This window comes from Nannospalax galili, unplaced genomic scaffold (assembly GCF_000622305.1).
Source record: "Nannospalax galili isolate Female #2095 unplaced genomic scaffold, S.galili_v1.0 scaffold265, whole genome shotgun sequence".
Lineage (NCBI taxonomy): Eukaryota > Metazoa > Chordata > Mammalia > Rodentia > Spalacidae > Nannospalax > Nannospalax galili.
The window spans coordinates 4,172,778-4,186,788 of record NW_008353747.1 but is presented as its reverse complement, the minus strand read 5'-3'; positions in this window follow the sequence as shown (position 1 = coordinate 4,186,788).

Below are 14,011 nucleotides of genomic sequence, written 5' to 3'. Positions count from 1 at the left end.
TCTCCAGTCTTCTCTCTCTGGATTAGAGTCCATTCTTTGTTATTTCAATTCTCCTTCCCTGTCACAGGGAGGCAGCTTCTAATCTGTCATCTTCTCCATGTCCTTTTTTCAAGCCCTGGTTTCTTACAGTGGTTGACAGTGGCAGGCAGGGCTGGATATGATTTTCCCTTTCAGCATCTGTTATCTCCATGACACTATCTCCTGTTTACTCTCCCCCATCCACGCTGGCATTTTGCTGCTTTTCACACATGTCAGAGATAGCCCCACCTCATGGCCTTTGTGCTTCTTGCTGCCTCAGCCTGAAATGCATTTTGCCAAGACACATATGCATGGCTTGCCACCTCCCAGGCTTCAGATGGCTCCTCAAAGGTCCCTCTTTAAGGCTTTTCTTGATCACCTTATCCAAATTGCAATCTGGCTCACTGTACTGCTATCTCTCAATCTCTCTTCCTTTCTTCTTAACTTTACACTTATTTATGTATTTATTATTGTGTGTGTGTGTGTGTGTGTGTGTGTGTGTGTGTGTGTGTGTTCATGCTTGTGCCATGGCATGCCTATAGAAGTCAGAGGACAACTTTTAGAAGTTGATTCTCTCCTTCCACCATGTGGGTTCTGGGGCTTGGACTTAGTGGCAAGCACCTTTATCTGCTGAGCCATCTGTGGTCCTGCTATTTTTCTTTTTAGTACTTATTTATTACAGTAACTCAACAAACATTAGATAGATGATAGATAGATAGATGATAGATAGATATAGGTAGATGATAGATGATAGATAGACATAGATGACAGATAGATGATAGATAGATAGATAGATAGATAGATAGATAGATAGATAGATAATGATATTACTACCTCCTAGTTCCTTGGATCTTGCTGGAATGAATGGATGGAGATAAGCAGGCACAAGGTGTCAAGTGAGCCTTGGGAAAGTACATTCAAGTTAGCTTCTCTATGTGTGTATGTCATCGGGGTGGGAAGGCAAAAGGAAGTTTTCGTGGCAAGAAGAATCACCTCAGTGAGACTAAGTGAAGAGCTCAAAGAAGCTAGAGGGGTGAAGCCCCAGGAGACATGGCACTGCATGCAGTTTGGATTGCTGGGCGGAAAGAAGCAAGGCAAAGAAGGGTAGGTGATGAGGCCAGAGGGGCAGGCAGGGGTGGATCATAGAGAGCTGTAGCTAGAGGCTCCCGGCGCAGTCTGTTTTAGACATGACTAGGTCATGGGTCATTCTTGAGTTTATGCAATGAACACATGAGAGAAAAACAAAGTAAAGCCCCGAACATCGGATGAGGAGTGAGTATGAAAAGTCAGAGGTGAGGTGACAAGGGCCCTTCCAGATGGTGGGAGCAAAAACAAGCCAAAACAGAAGAATGGAGGGACAGGCAAAAATGGCAAGGTTCAGCAGCTGACTTGGGTGGCCTAAGACTGAAGCTCTGCTTACATATTGTTGTAAGCGGCAGTCATGACAAGTCAGCTTGAGAAGAAAGACTGTGACACATCCTGCCTGCGAAGCTGTACATTGTGTACCTGAACATAGTCTGAACCCTGGCCCAGTGATTTCGGCTGGAGGAGTAGGTTTGGAATTCCGTAGCGGGCAGATTATAGGGGAGGCCATGAGCCGGTGAAAGGGAAGTCAACCACAGCAGCCTGTGACAGACAACTTAGGCAGTGAGTGGAAAAGGAGGTAGAATTAGGTGTGGGGGGAAGGGGGATCTTTATATGAACATGAGCGTATGACTCCAGAGGAGGTAGAATGCTAATCAGAAAAGCAAGAAGTACCAGAAAGGTCAGAGTCTAAGAAAATTAGCAATTGGCTACCAAAAGTAAGCAAGGAGACTGCTTCCAGCCTGGACCACGGTCAGCAAATAGGGTGAGGATGAAGAAGGGTAAGGAACCCTGAGCGAGATGCCCAGAGTGTCTTCGGTTAGCCTCTTAACACAATGACACCTTGTCAAAGACTGACAGTTAAAACACACCCTGGTGTTGCTGCTCTGCTGGAAGCCAGTTTGGGTCACAAAGTTCACACCTGGCTCCTTGCTCTCCTCCTCACCTTTGAAAGTTCCCAGGACACAGAGGACTGAAACCACCCAGGAAGTGTAACAAAAACACTGAGCTTCATGCAGGTGACAGAACACCAACTGCCCACAGTTGGAGTTGCCATGGCCAGTCCAACTGCACTTACACCTACATGACATGGCAAACTGTCTTCGTCTCTTCTCTTTATAGGGACTGAGGGGGTGGGACATAATGATCATGCTGGCCCTTTGAGTAATGACTTTCTCCTAAAATGCAGAGGGTACACCATCTGCCATCAGGGGGCCTGTCTGTTGAGTCAGTCCCCCCTCCCACCCCCGAGTCATTTATTCTCCTGTCCACTCTGCTGTCAAAGCTTAGCCAAAGCTCCCCACTATTAAGGCACTGTCCTTAGCCTTATTACCCCTAACAATAGCATTTTTACCAGCCTGGCCCTGTTTTTGTCCTTCCTGCCCAATGACTATATTTTCAAGGAAAACAAGTTCCTTCAAAACGCACTGCCCTTCTGCCAAGCAGGAGAATGCCACATTATCTGTGGTGGGCGCCAGCATTTAGGAGGGAATAATTTCCTTTCATCTGTCCAAGCGAATCTTTCCCCAACACTTGTAAAGCTGATTTCTGCCAATTTCCAGCTGGGGAAACACAGTCATTTAGAGGGAGAGACATTAGTAACTAGAAGATATTTAGACCATTTTAAAAAGGAACTGTCTTTTCTTGTTTTCCTCCAGGCTGTGTATTTACTTTTTCTTCACTATTCATTAACCCTTCTGTTTTGGAGGGATGTGGAAAATATCTGCAGGTGGTTCGTTATATAGTATAATGAAAATATGCTTAGCTAACATACTGTGTATGCACACATGCTTATGTGTGTATGTGCGTATACACTCAAAGTGTGTGTGCAGAGACGGTATGTATAAGTAGTGTGCATGCAGCTTTGTACATGGCGAGAGAGGAAGAGGAAAGAGAGACTCTCCCTTTGAACTCCTTTCCCTTTGTCGCCGTCCAGACGTGGACAAAGGCAGAGTGGACATCTGCTAAGCTCCATCCCGGTGCTGGAGGCCTTTCTCTGCATCGAACGCCCAGGCACCGCCACTTTCACCTCATGCAACTCAAGCACAGAAAAGAGAAAAAAATAAAACAAAACACTTCCTCCAAAGAGCATAGCCATGGGGAATCGCCCGACTAAGAGCAAATAATGATTTCCTCCTTCGCTTTTTAAGTAAATACAGCAGCACAATGAGCTCTTGGGCTGGACAGGTGCAAAATAATAGACTCTTTTTCTGGCCTCCCCACCCCTCATGGGACCACTGCTAACTGCATCAGATACTCAATTTTCTTTTGTTATTTAAAAATGTGTTTATGGATTCCTGGGGGGTGGGGAAGGAGGGGTTGAACCTTGATCTAGAATCACCCAGAGAATGGCTTAATTTATATTTTTGCTTTATTAATGGAGTGTTACCTGTCAGTACCAGAATTTGTCTTCCCAGGAAGGCTTTTAATGCATCTGTCCAATGCAGTGGAGCTTGGGGGGCGGGGAGGAGAAACCCACTCTAATCAGCAGACTTGGTCTTAATGGGGACAGACAGCATGACAGTGGGAACAACTTCCTCAGCAGATGGGGAAATTGGGCTCTCACTGGGATCCTCGGGCTTCTCTCAGCCTCAGTTTCTTACTCTACATAAAGAGGGGAATAATGCAGCACTCAGGAGGCAGAGGCAGGCCGATCTCTGTGAGTTCGAGGCTAGCCTGGTCTCCATGATGAATCCAGGACAGCTGGGGCTACAGGGAGACCCTGTCTCAAAAAGACCAAAAAAAAACAAGAGGGGAATAATGTGTTTCTATCGGTCTCAAAGTGTTCATGGTGAAATTATTTTAATCTCATGATGGCTTCTGAATAACACAGCCCCTCAACGGAGTAGAGACACAGTGACAAGAAACACGTAAGAGGCTACATTTTATGCAGTTTGTATTCAATTGGCTGTAATTAATCTTTTCTCATTCTCCATTCTGAGAGCAGTTCACCACTTCAGATAAAGTCAGACACAATCACGGAAGCATCTGGCTGGGGACAACCCCAGAGCTCATCTCATTCAGATCCACTTCCAGACCGGGTGTCTCTGTGGTTGTGAAGGATTTGGGCCTTCATATCCCACATTCCTCACAAACACCTGTCATTTTCAAAGGAAAAGTCTAGACAAGATGAAACCTGCAGCCTCAAGCAAACATTTCTGAAAATACCGTATTAGCTTTGGTGATTACAAATTATATAGACCACCTCCCGTTGTCCAGCTCCTGTCCTCCAAAAGAGAAGAGTGATTTCTGCCGCCCACATGGCACGCATAAGGAAGCTCCCTCATTGTGTCCAGCCTCTTTCCTGGGTGTTTCACAGCAAAGCTGCAGGAACAATCTAGATCTTCCACTGGTAGGAACTGCCTTAGAGTTTGAGAAGCTGTGAAGTCCTGGTGATAATGCAGGTCTAAAATGTCTTTTTTCTTTTTCCATAGCTTGGCTAAATTGGTAAAAGCTTTAAGGGATCACCACGTGTCCTCAGGTCTGAGCTGAATGCTCTCTACTTTCTGTCTTGAAGCGCTGTCACCTTGAAAGCCCCAGCTCTCCGTCAACAGTTCCCATCTCACCACACTCACCTCTAGGTCATCAGAGATCTTGGCGGGCTCTATGGCTGGGAGGCCAATGCCAGCTGTGGAGCTACGCCAGGGAGAAACAGTGAACACAGTGTCCTAGGTCCACGTGGTCCCCCAGATAGATTGTCTTCTCCCCACATCCCCCACCCCCCTGCTCAGCCTTGAACCAGCTTTCTTTTCTCCTCAGGAAGATTCCTGTGGAAGGAAATCCTACCTATCTAGAAACTAAATTCATATTTGTCACTTGGCTAGAGAACATTACTCAGTTTTTCCTTCACTGGTCTCTTTCTTGGTTTCTATGGGAATAATAATAAATTCATTAGCATTCATTAATGACGCTGTTCAATTTAGTTAAATAAATTAGCAGAAACTGTGGCTTCTAGTTCTAAGGCCAGGGACATTTGGAGGAAGAGAAAAGGATGGGGTTCAAGGACACATCCAGAGCTGGAGGCACTGCCAGTAAGGGTCAGGCCTATGGATACCCTGTGAAGATCTCTGATCACCTGGGCCAAGTAGGCATGGGGGGGGGTGGAGTGGCACATGGGCATCTAAGATACCTGTCCATCTGCATGATAGACGTAGAACCCAGTCAGTCTAAGACAAACCATCTGCATCACAATTTTGTGTATGAATAGATTTTACTTTTCTATTAGTTGGACTTATAGAAGAAAAGAATTTCAATATAGAGAGAAATTAAGAACACCAACATGTCAGAGAGCAGAGATTTTGAAATTTACTTTCTGTTTTAATTTGCTTTACTTTAAAATTTTACTTTTATTTTTAATTGTGTGTGTGTGTGTGTGTGTGTGTGTGTATGGTGTGAACTTCTGTATCTGTATGGGGGCATGTGTACATGAGTACAGGTACCTGAGGAAGCCAGAGGCCTCAGCTCCCATAGGAGCTCGAGTTATAGCTGCTTGTGAGCTGCCCAACATGATTGCTGGGAAGTGAACTTGTGTCTTCTGCAAGAACAGTATATGCTTAACTCATGGGCTATCTCTACCCTATTTTCTTTTATTTTTGAGACAATAGTTTGTTAAATAGCCCAGGCTAGCCTTGAATTCACCATGTGGCTCAGGTTGCCCTTAAACCTGTAATCTTCTTTCTTTAGTCTTCTAAGTTACAGGTTACAGGTGTGTACCACCATGCCCAGGAGAGATCTGAATTTTACTTGTGTTCCTTCCATGGCCTATCTGTGTGACTTTGAGATTGTGACTTAACTGCCAGGCCAGAGTTCCCTTATCCCATAAATGGTGACAATAATATCTACAACATAAAATTATTCTGATTATGCAATAAATAGAAATTTGAAAAGTACCAGCCGGTAAGTGGTTAGTTAATGTTAGGTATTGTCTTAGGCAATTAGGGAGCTATGACATAATACTACAGGTAGATGGCTTAAACAACAGACACGTTTATTGCTCATAGTTCTGGAGGCTTGATGCCCAAAGGCCAGGCTTCCCATGTGGCTTGGCTCTGTGGAATGCTGTCCCTCTGGTTTGCTGGTAAGCACTCCTCCTGCTTGTTCTCACAAGGGAGAGTCAGAGAGAAGAACCCAGCCCTTCAGTGTCTTCCAAGGACAGCGATTCATTCATGAAGACTCCTCTCTCATGACCTAATTATACCCAAAGTCCTACTTCAAATACCATCACTGTAGGAGTTAGTGGGAAATTGGGGAGACAGAAACAGTCAATCCCAAACAGGTATTGTTATCTGCTTCCCCCGCCCTCCCATCTGAAGGATTCTGCCTGCAGACACACTATTGAAGATTATCTTAGAGGGATTCCTTCATGCCTGCTCTTTTGTCAGTTCATGACATCAACTGCTCTTCCGGGAGGGATTCTTAAAGGATGCCCTTAACATCAAGAGAAAGTTAAGTGTCCCCTTAGAAATATGGCAGAAAGACACCAGTATCTCATATACAGTAGAAGAAAAGTGTTCAATAAATCAAAGAAGCATTTACAAAACAGATGTTAGCCTTGACAGTAATAAAAATGCAGATAAAAGACTCTATTAAACGATACTCTATTTTGAAAAATGAAAAAGGCTTAACATCTGAATAAAAAGTCTTTGCAAGGATGTTGTCAGGGAGCAAAGCACCCATATCCTGTTCATGGGGTATAAATTGGTGGAACCTTTCCAGAGAGCTGTATGCAATATGATGCAATAGCCTTTTCTCTGTGTTAAGTAGTAATTAATGCAACAGATGAGAAAACCCAGAAATGAACTCAAAAACATGCACAAATTCATTGTATGATGAAGGTGACATTTCAAATTAATGGACTACAGATGAATTATCAACGAATATCGTTGAGGCAACTGGATTGCCATCTGATAAGATATTAAGTTGGATCCGTGTTTCACCACATATGCCAAAATAAATTCCAGGTGAGTCAAATACACAAACAGGAAAAAGGAATTCATAAAAGCACATTGTAAAAGCAGGGGAGAGATCAATTATAATCTTAAGAGTGAAGAAAGCGTTTCTAGGAAGACGTCTTCAATTTTGTTTCCATAAATACGTGATTTATTAGGTGCTAAACAGCAAGAAAAATATTATCATGCGAAACATAGCCCACACTGCTGATAGCTGTGGCTAACACTTCTGTAAGTAGATTCATCTGCTCACTTTGCCTCAGCAAGGAAGAAGTTTCATGATGCAGTGATGGCTTTCACAAAGCTTCCCACCGAGAAACATGCCTGACATGGGTAGATGACAGTCTCCTGGTGTGAAATCTTGGTTGGACAGCAGAGCAAAGGAACTTCTCCTTTTCTCCCTTTTTGGGTTTTCTGCCTCAAATTTGTGGAGGGAGAAGCAGGAATCTGGAAAAACAAAGCAAACGAACTTTCTTCCATGTTTTCCAGGTTTTAAAAATAATCTGAGACTACTAGATTTTATTTTTTATTTTTTGGGGAAGAACAAACTGTACATATTTATGTGGTTTATGAACTTCTCATGTGGTGTCTGAGGCAGCATTCTGTAACCAGAATCTTTATTACTGCAGCAAAAAGACTGATAGCCACATGAAGTGATGGAGGTAAAAGCTCACATTAGATCAGGTCAAGTTTTAGAACAAGTGAGTTCCCCACTGAACTGATGAGAACTCTTAGTGTTCTGAGTTGTGACGAGGAGAACGAACACTTACACAGAAAGAATGCTTGCCCATAAGTGGGGAGGGACAACCATCAGTTGGAAAACGGAAATGGTAGAAGCAGTTCAAGAAAAGGAAACACAAATGTCTCAGATGAACAGCAAGGTTACCGATCCTATTGCTAACAAAAGAAATGCAACATAAAGCAGAAAGACACCATTTTTCATATTTCACTTGGGCAAACATCTGAAGTTTGAGAAGATGTTGATGTGAAATTGTGACGGCAGCCATGCACCCAAGTGCTGCTCCTGAGTGCACACCGCAGGCCAACGTCCGAAGTGAGCTATTTACTAAGGCTAGTAAAAGTAAGTTAAAGATGCAGCTCCAGCAGGGCTGGGGATGTAGCTCAGCTGGCAGAGTGTTTGCCTAGCATACACAGAGTCTTGGGTTCTATCCCCAGCAATATATAAAACCAGGTGGTGCATGCCATCCTTGACTACAATTAAGTTCAAGATCAGTCTAACTACAATACAACTCTATTTTTGAAAATATGCAGTTCTACATCTAGGAGCTTGGTTTAGACTTTTCTAATGACAGGACATGGATTAAATATGTTATAATACAAACATAATGTCATAGTTTTTGTCCACTTGGCATAAAACCCTAGAAATACTTAGGAAGAGTGACTTTCATCTGAGGAATTGTCTCCATCAGATAGGCTATAGTTACTTTTGGTCAACTTGACACAAACCTAGACATACTTGGGAAGAAGGACTCTCAACCAAGGAACTGCCTCCACCAGATTGCCTTGTGGGCATGTCTGTGGGAAATTTTCTCAGTTGCTAATGGACAAAGGAGGGCCCAGCCCACTGTGTGTAGTGCCACCTCTGGGCAAGCAGGCTTGAGCTATATAAGAAAGGTAGCTTAGCAAGTCAGGGAAAGCAAGCCAGTAGGCAGCATTCCTCTGTGGTCTCTGCTTCAGTTCCTGCCTTGAGTCCCTCCTGCCTTGGCTTCTATCTATGATGGGCTATAAAGTGTAAGATGAAATAAATACTTTCGTTTTGGACAGTGTTTTATCACAGAAGCAGAAAGAAAACTAGAACAAATAACATATACAACATCTAAAAAGAATGTGATTAATCTTTATGCTCTGATGTAAAACAATATTTAAGGCAGGCTGACAAACAAAAACCAACCAACCAATAACCACAATAAAAACAATATGGGGGCTGGGCAAATAGCTCAGTTATTAAAGTGCATGTGGTGCAAGCACAGAGACCTGAGTTCAGATCCTTTGCACCCACATCAAAGCCAGGTGTGGTAGTACTGGAGCGGTGGAGACAGGAGGAGCCTTTGGCTTGCTGACCAGCCAGCCTACCCAAACCAGTGAGATAGCTGGTTCCAAAAAAGAATGTGGAAAGCAATTGAGGAAGATACCTGACACTGACCTCCGACCTGCACAAGCAGGTACACACACGTGCACTTGCAGACACATGAACATGTACACATACATATACACACTAATATGGACAGATTGGGTTTATTAGGGTGAAATCTATGGAGGAGGAAGGGAAATCCTGATGGATTTGCCATTTTCATAGGTCAGAGTGGAAACCATAGGAAACAGAGGAACAGTTATTGTTCCTTGGATGGGAAGCTAAGCAGCCGGAACACAGAAATGTAAGATGGGCTTTTCAGCGAGTACATATGTTCCTTCGACCTTGTGTTTTGCCTCAGTTATAATTACGAAGGTTTAAGAAAGAATGACTTATTCACATCAAGATTTAGAGACTCGAGGCTGGAGAAATGGCTCAGCAGTTAAGAGCACTGGCTGCTCTGGCAGATGACCCAGATTTGATTCCTAGCACCCATATAGCAGCTAACAATTGTCTGTAACTCCAGTTCCAGGTAAATCCTATCCCTTCTTCTGATCTCTCCAGGCACTGTATGACACAGGTGCACTTACATATACGCAGGCAATATACTCATATACATAAACTAATAAATAATAAATAAAATATTTTTAAAAGGTTTAGAGGGGGTGGAGAGATGACTCAGGGGTTAAGAACACTGGCTGTTCTTGGAAAAGACCTGAGTTCAAATCCTAGCACCTACATGGCAGCTAACAACTGTCTATAACTCCAGTGCCAGGGGATCTGACAGCCTTTTTTGTCCTCCTTGGGCATTGCATGACATGGGTACATTTACATGCATGCAGGCAATGCATGCAATATACACATAAAATAAAAAATAATAAATTTTAGAAAAAGATTTAGAGAACCAATCTTAAACAGCCAGCAGTGGTAGACTAATTAAAGAAATTATATTTCCATAATGGAGTATTATGAAGTCGTCAGACACCAGGTTATAGAAGGGTTATTTACACACGAGAAAATTAGTTTGTATTACATTGATAATGTTCAAACATAACCTAGAAAATGGAATGTTGCTATATTTGTAAAAATTAAAATGACATATACATATTTAACCGTCTAAGTAAATGTACCTAAGAAGACAAGAAACATCTATGTTAAAAGTTTTCTTCACAGATATTTATTGAATTCTCATTGTACACAAGTTCTTCGGGATGCTAGAAGGATAGTGAGATATCCAAAAAAGCGTGGCTCTGGTATTTATGGAGTCCAGTCCAGTGGAAGATTTGACAAATGAGGAAAGAAAAGCCCACGAAGTGAGAAGGAATAGTAACAGCTTCTCTAGACTGGGTTGGAGAAAGCGTCACTGAAGAGGCAGATAGGGCCTGGAAGATGGCAAGGAAGTGGTCACCTAGAGACCGACGGGCTCTCCGGCAAAGACAGGCAAACAAGGGCTCTGGCCACGGAGGAGCCAGTGAGGAGACCAGTGAACCCAGAGCAAGTGACAGGAGGAGAGAATCAAAAAGGAGGACAGGAAAGGGAGGGCAGCCGTGGACCACACAGGATCATAGACCTGTAACAGGAATTAGGATTTTGTTCTAGGTGGAGTATTTTTGAGAGAGCAACTGTCGCCATAACTGCCTGTCCTTCAAAGTTAACAAGCCTTTCTTCTCACTGCTTTTAAGATTTCCCACAATCTGTGGTGCCCTAAAACTCACTGTGAGACTTCCAGGAGTGGGTTTCTTCCTATTTATTTATTTATTTATTTATTTATTTATTTATTTATTTACTTACTTACTTACTTACTTATTATTTAATTGATTTAGGATTGTAAGGACCCTCGAACTTGTCTCTAGACCATTCTGGAAAATTTTCTACCATCTTCTTTCAGGTATTGTCTCTGCTTCCTTTTGTCTCTCCTCTCCATCCCAAACTTGAATTCACAAGTATCTCTGATGCTGTCCCTTAGTCCCTTTTACATTTCACTCCTTTTTCTCTCCGCTGCTTTCCAGATACTATCTGAGATATCGCTGGCTCACTAGCTCCTTTTGAAAATATCGTGTTTGCAGTTAAACCTACCAATTCAGTCACTATGACAATCTTCTTTTCATTTCTAGAAATCCCATTTGTTTCTATTTCAAATGTTTTCGATTTTTTTCTTTGTAAGTTTCCACAAGATATGGTAAAATCTTTTTTTCTCTGAGGGTACTCTAAAATGCCTTTGTTAGCTTAATCTCATTTGTAGGTAGGTCTACGTTTGCTGTCTGTTGTTTAGCCTGAATTTCCCTCATGCTAATTTTTCCTTCATACCTTGGTATTTTCTACTGTGCTCTATTCACTGCCTTTGGGAAATCATTTCGGAGATGTCTCTGAAACCTAGAATCACTTCCTGCAAAGAGAAGTTGGGTTTGGTTTTGTTAACATGCATTTTTATAACATACCAAATTCACAGCTCTTATGTGCCTTTTGGTTCAAAAGAATTGAGCCTAGACATTTATTAGATGACTGTTTTATACTTAACAGTTTCTGGGGAAGAGAGGATATTTTTATTTTCCCAATCTGCCAAGGGCTAAGGAAATCTTTTAAAGCCCTGAGATGGCCTTTCCACACCTGCCCTTTGATGTTCCAGCTTTCTATGCATGGGGAGCTGACTATCCTATTTCATGCCCCACTTTAGGGAGGCTTGGAGATTTGACTATTGTTTCCACTGCCTCATGAGTCTATGATCAGTTTACACATTTCAGGAAATGCCAAAGGGAACAAACTCACTCTTGGACTCTCTGGATTCCTAATGTTCGGTACATTTTGACATGCTACTTCCTTATTTTAGCACTGTTTGCTTTTCTTAATGAATTTCTTAAGTATGCGTCATTTTTAGTTGTTTCAACATGAAGCTCTCCAAACAACTGAGCTAGGCTTATTTCAAAAGAAGTCAATTCTATAGGCAGCCAGAGCCATTGAAGGTATCAGGTAAAAGAGTGACTTGATCCAATGTACTTTTCTCTTATTTTATTTTAGCTTTTGGTTTGGGGAGATGGGGTTTTGCTATGTACCTCTGTCTGGCCTGGAACTTAGAAGATAGACCAGACTAGCTTTCAATTTGAGGAGCTCTTCCTGACTCTGCCTCCTGAATGTTGGAATTACACACATGGGCTTTTCACTTTTAAAGTTTTTAAAAGATTTACTTTATTTTCTTTTATTTTTTATATTCTACTTATTATTTTTATTTTCTGTGTATGTGTGTATGGCTTGCATGTAGGTAAGTACACCCATGTTGTGCAATGCCCACGGAGAACAGAAGAGGCCATCAGATCCCCTGGAACTGGAGTTACGGACAGTTTTAACTATACATAAATGTGTTTCTCTGTGCAGCTCAGATCTCTTGAAGCTGGAGTTATAGGTGGTGTGCATCACAGGACGATGGTGCTAGGAACTGAACATGGGTCCTCTGTAAGAAGAATATGTGTTCTTAACCTCTGAGCCATCTCTTTAACTCCCTCACTTGTAAAAAAGAGTTAGTCTATAATGTGAATAATGGGGCAGTTGAGGCGAGAGAGAAGCAGGAGGCTTGATGAATGGCTGTTGAGTAATCTGGGTGAAAAGGTGGCTTGAGCTACAGCATGACAGGGAGGAAAGACAGACATAGATAAGTGGAGTGTGTTTTCTAGGTTAGATAAAAGAACTTCAGATCATTGTATACTGGAAGAGAGGGAGGTGGAGTTGTTCAGGGTGACCCCTAGTTTTTTCCTTAAACATTTAAATGAGTGTTGGGGGTTTTTATTGCCATGAGGGGAGATGCAAGATATATGAATATGTTGATAGACAGTGCTCTTTTGGTCCAGGATATTGTGTGTGTGTGTGTGTGTGTGTGTGTGTGTGTGTGTGTGTGTAGAATTAAGAGTTCAGTTATAATTTTGTAATGCTTGAGATTTATATAAGATATCCAAGTATTAGGTTAAAACGGTTGTTTTTGGGTGGTGAGATTAAGGGACATTTCCTTCTTTCTCACATTTTACCACTAGGCATATATTTTCTTATTCAAGAAAAAAGTTGTTTAAAAATAAAGGTTGGGGGTTGGAGGGATGGTTCAGTGGTTAAGAGCACTGACTACTCTTGCAGAGGACCCAGGTTCAATTCTCAGCACCCACATGGTGGCTAACAACTGTATGTAACTCCAATTCCAGGAGTTACATTCCTTCTTCTGACTTCCACGGCATTGCATGACATGGGTACGCTTACATACATGTAGAACATACATTCATACACATAAAATTAAAAAATAATAGATAAAATATTTTTAAAATAAAATAAAGGTGGACCAATGAGGTAGCTCACTGGGTAAAAGCATTCACCACACAAGTTTTCTCTCTGGAGCCCATGGAAGGAGAGAACCTAACTCCATAAAGTTGTCCTCTGACCTTGTGCTGGATAGCTTTAGTGTCAACTTGACATGCCTGGGTAGAGGGAGCCTCAGTTGGGGAATTGCCTCCATTGGACTGGTCTGTGGCCATGTCTGTGGGACATTTTCTTGATTGTTGAGTGATGTGGGAGGGCCCAGCCCACTGTGGGTGGTGCCACCCATGGGCAGGTGGGCCTGTGTTGTAAAAGAAAGCAGGTTGAGTGGGGGCCAGGGGAACAAGCCAGTAAGCAGTGTTCCTCCATGGCCTGTGCTCCAGGTTCCTGCCCTGAGTTCCTACCTTGGGCTCCCTAACGAACTGTGACGTGGGAGATGTAAGACAAATAACCCCTTTCCTCCACAAGTTGGTAGTGGTCAGAGTATTTTCTCATTGCAATGGAGAATCAAACTAGAACAGACTTCTACATGCATGGTGTGGCACAAGTGGCCCCTCCCCAACAATAATAAATTAAAAAC